This window comes from Echinops telfairi, unplaced genomic scaffold (genome assembly GCF_000313985.2).
Source record: "Echinops telfairi isolate 266 unplaced genomic scaffold, ASM31398v2 ScPeMD7_7469;HRSCAF=8507_1, whole genome shotgun sequence".
Classification (NCBI taxonomy): Eukaryota; Metazoa; Chordata; class Mammalia; order Afrosoricida; family Tenrecidae; genus Echinops; species Echinops telfairi.
Genome location: NW_022111373.1, coordinates 144,495,569 through 144,500,493, shown reverse-complemented (window position 1 = coordinate 144,500,493; position 4,925 = coordinate 144,495,569). Strand labels below are relative to the sequence as shown.

Sequence of the window (4,925 nt, the reverse complement as noted above, 5' to 3'; positions counted from 1 at the left end):
GTGATCTTCCTGCATTCAGCATCATCGCATCTGTTGCAAGTATCTGAAGAGGAATTTATAGACTGGTACTGCACATATGGGCTAATATCAGACTTTTGGGCTTGATCTGGACTGGGCTGGGATGTTTTCTTAATATACAATTACTCTTGGATATAAAGCTCTCTCGCTCTCTCTCCTTTTGTCTTCTTCTTTTTTTTAATTGAAGGATCCTTGTAGACCCAAAAAAGAGGCTGTCCATGACCAGGTTGGGGGAGGGCGGAACAGCCAGAGTGGGGAGGGTCATCTTAATTTTCCACTTACACACAGTCGTAAATGAACAAGCACAGACTCACTACTGCAGTTAGAAGTTGGCAGCCTGGAAAAAGGGGAATGGGGAGTGGTCCTTAAAAAAATACAGCCTCCTTCCCCAACTGTGGTAGCTGGGGGGTTGGGGGGGAGGGAACTTGGTCTGTTTCAACAGAGGAATCAAAGATCAGAAGCCACTTGGGAAGGCCAGAGCTGTCGGGAGGGAGGTGGATTGGTCCAGGGGGTGGGGGGTGGGGCTGTTTGGAGCCTGCAGCCCCCGCAGGCAGGTCTGTGGCTGCCGGATGCTTCTGGCAGGGGTGGAGGTGGCTCACGAGGGCTTGCCCTCCAGGGAGATGATGGCCGCGCTGTCCCCCAGCTTCTCTGCCAGGGTGCAGCGGTCCTTAACCTCCTCGTAGCAGTTTGCTTGTAATTCGTGTTTGATCCCGTGAGCTTCTTCTTGATGGCATCCTTGGAGCTGGCGTAGATAATTTTGCTCTTACGGGGTGCACACTCGGGGGCCCAGAAGATGAACGCCAGGTCCTCCTTCTTGCTCTCCTTGGTCTCGTAGGTGGCGTCACACAGAGAATAGCGGCAGTCCTTGTCAGGCAGCATCTTGACAAAGGTGGTATAGGGGTCATCCACAGTCTGGCCCACATCCCCAGCCATGATCTCCTTGCCCTCCTCCAGGATGATGTTCTTCTTGTCCTGGATCGGGCAGAAGAGCACGGCCTTCTTGGCTTCTTGACCTCCTCCGGTGTCGAGGACTTGCGCACCTTCATGTCATTGAACACCTTGATGACATCATCGGAGACAGCCACACCAGAGGCCATGTTTCCGGAAGTGAGAAGAGTATGGCAAAGAGAGGCAGAAAAGATTTGAGCCGCTGGAGCTGCTGCCGCGACCCGACTAAACCAGCTCTCTCTTATGCACATGCCTGTCTCTGGATTTGTTTCTCCAGTCTACCTGATCTAACACAAGAATATTGTAGATGCCATGGATTGCCAAAAGAGCAAACAAAAGTGTCAATGAAAGAAGTACAAACCAGAATGTTATTTGGAAGGGAGGAAGGCAAGACTTTGTCTCACTTAGAATAGAGCAGTCTCAGGAGAAGGATGTCGTGCTTGGTAATGTAGAGGGTGACACCCCCACCCCCATGCCCAAAGAAGGACCCTTGATAAGATGAGTCAACACAGTAGCTAAAACAATGGCCTCAATCATTGTAGGTCTTATGAGGATGAAGCAGGATCAGGACTCATATTCTTCTGTGGTACAGAGGGTCAGTGTAAGTCAGAACTGTTTTTAGGGTACCTAATAACAGCAACGGGACTTTATGTCACTTCCAATATAGTTATGCTTTTAGTATTGATGTGCTTTCCTGGAAAATGGGGAGACAAGTGTTCAGTGGTAGAATTCTAATCTCCCATTCAGGAGACTCTGTCTGGTTCCCAGTCTGAGTTTCAGTGGAATTTCCAGACTAAGACAGACTAGAATGAAAGGTATGATGAACTGCGTCCAAACACTAACCAATGGATCACAAGAGAACATTGATCAGCCAGTACAGGGCTAGAAGAAACACCACTAGGCTGCACAGTAGTCTCAAGATAGATGTAAACATACCAGCCATCAAGAAGATGACCAGGACTTTGCAGTGTTGTATTCTGTTGTGCATGGGATCTTAGCTCCTGAGTTATTCACCTTTCACATTTCTTATCTGATTGCATCCCAGGCTAGCCTTCACTTCCTGGGTCCTTTTTAATGATGAGTTGTGTCCAAATTCCACCTATGCCAATTTCAGCTTCAAAGAAAAGTCACTGAGAGCCACCTTCCTCTGACATTGAAGTCGCATGTGTGGCTAGGATGTTGAATAGGGCTCAGCAGAGCTTCCAGCCTACAGTGGATAAGGAAGAAATAACTAGCCATCTATTTTTAAAATTGGTAACTGAAAAACCTATGAATCATAACAGTGCAGTCTGCTACCAACTTGGGCAGTATTTCCTGTGTAGCTCATAGCATGGCCATGAGGAGGGGATGACTCAATGCCAACTAGCTACACCAACATGGCCACCTTGTGTCAACTACAGGATGTTGGAGAAGAAAAAGACATCAATTTCTAATGTTTTGTAATCTTGCAACCCTTTCCTCCCAGGGGTTCATTTCCAATATCTAACTAAAGTGGTCTTCTACTTGCAAGGTCATATTTCAGGTAAAAACAGTGATTAGTAGCTAGCAATCACCATATACTTGTGTAGTCATTGTTGTTATTTTGGTTTGATTGCTTCGTGTGTGTGTGTGTGTGTGTGTGTGTGTGTGTGTAATCCAGGATAGGTAGGTCTATAGAGACAGTAAGTGGATTGACAATTGCCTAGGTCAGTGGTTTTCAACCTGTGAGTAGCGACCCCTTTGGGGGTCAAACCACCCTTTCACAGGAGTCACCTGACTCATAACAGTAGCAAATTGCAGTTATGAAGTAGCAACAAAAATAGTTTTATGGCTGGGGGGTCACCACAACATGAGGAACTGTATGAAAGGGTCGCGGCCTGAGGAAGGTTCAGAACCACTGTTCTAGGTGCATGGCAGGGGAAGAGGGGTGACGATGGGCAGCTAATGACAATGGATACAAGAAGAAAATGTTCTGAAATAATTCTGGTGATGTTTGCCCTAATCTGTGTCTGATTGAACAATTGATTTGTACTGTGTGTGCCATATATGCCAATAAAACTATTTTTTAAAAATCACCCTCTCCCCCAAATCTTCAGAACAATGTATCTGGGAAGAAATGAGCTAATGAGGTAAGCTTGAAGCAGCTTTCCCTTGGGAAAGCCAGTTCCCAAGGCCTTTGGATTTGAGGAAGTTTCTACCAGTCTCTAATCCATAGGAATGTCTCACACTTCCTACCTTTTTCTGCCAATAATATGGTTTATGCTGAACACCTGACTACCTTCTAGGAGCCTGGAATTTTGGTATGCACTGGGTAGGTAGAAAATGCCTCTGTTAGCAGATGCCAGGGGAAAACCCCTTGGCACTTGGTCTGAAATGAGTTCCTTAGGTAGACAGCATTTCACAGGTTACAATCTTGTGGTGGTTGTTGGCTGCCATTCATTCGTTTCCTACCCATAGCCACCTGTGTACAACAGAAGGACACACTGCCCAGCCCTGCACCATCCTCACAATTGTTCCTGTGTCTGTCTCCAGTCATGGCTGGTGGGGAATCCTATGCCTAGTTTCCTGTGGACGTCACCCCACATGCCTTTTCCCTTAGCTAATGTTTTGCATGTCATAGTTGTAAGTCATCATAGCAAGTCCTCCAACCTGGAGTAGCCTTGGGGACTCCTGAGAGAGCATCTTTGGGGCCCCTAGTTTCATTCTTACCCTTTGTACCCCTTCTATTTCTCCCGCTTTCAGTGACTTTTCTTTTGAAGCTGAAATTGGCACAGGTAGAATGTGGATACAACTCACCATTAAAAAGGACCCGGGAAGTGAAGGCTAGCCTGGGATGCAACCAGATAAGAAATGTAAAAGGTGACTAACTCAGGAACTAAGATCCCATGCACAATAGAATACAACACTGCCCAGTCCTGGTCATCTTCTTGATGGTTGGTATGTTTTGTTTTGTTTTTTAATTGTTTTATTAGGGGCTCATACAACTCTGATCACAATCCACACACACATCAATTGTGTAAAACACATTTGTACATTCATTGCCCTCAGCATTCTCAAAACATTTGCTCTCACGCATCAGGTCCTCATTTTTTCCCCTCTCTCCCCGCTCCCCCCTCCCTCATGACCCCTTGATGGTTGGTATGTTTACATCTATCTTGTGGCTACTGTGCAGCCTAGGGGCGTTTCTTCTAGCCCTGTACTGGCTGGTCAATGTTCTCTTGTGATCCATTGGCTAATGTTTGGAAGCAGTTCATCATACCTTTCATTCTAGTCTGTCTTAGTCTGGAAATTCCACTGAAATCTCTCTACCTCCAGTGACCCTGCTGGTATTTGAACTACTGGTGGCATAGCTTCCAGCATCACAGCCACACATTAGCCACCACAGTAAGACAAACTGACAGATGTGCAGCCTGATGCTAGAACTGTTCAATGGACATAGGCATTTACACAAATGTTGTAAGGTAGAAACACCCTCTCTCCCATATGCATTGTGAGGCATGTGTATCAGATCTTTTGGGCCACACCTTCACATGAAAGGAATGTACACAGTGATTATTGTTATGTGCTGAATGACAGGCTCTATCCCAGGTGAATGGGTGCTGTGACTCCCACACCTACAGGTGCTGAGGAACCATCTGGGGAGCTGGTAAAAGTGTCAATGAGGTTTCAGTCGGCCCGGCTGTGAAGTGTGTGTGTGTGTGTGTGTGTGTGTGTGAGTGAGAGATCCTGAATTTCTAACCAGACTGGTGGGTTGAGAAGCAGTCTATGGCTTTGTGGTTCACAGCTTTGGAATAGAGAGACGAGAGTGTAAGTTTTAGTTGCTGCAGGGAATGGCATGCCTCCATTTCAACAACCGTGCCTTGTCTCCGGGAGAATTGTGCTGTCATCACAGTTCTTACTCTGCATGCATGTTTGTGTAGCATCGCAAATTTTGTGTTTGTGTAGCATTGCAAATAGAGGCAAAAGTTCACTCCGTCACC

At 46.4% G+C, this 4,925-nt stretch overlaps 1 pseudogene; it reads right to left on the bottom strand.

The window, feature by feature from the left end:
• Positions 1 to 613: 613 nt before the first annotated feature.
• LOC101662081 lies at positions 614 to 1,115 on the bottom strand (annotated as a pseudogene).
• Positions 1,116 to 4,925: the final 3,810 nt, after the last annotated feature.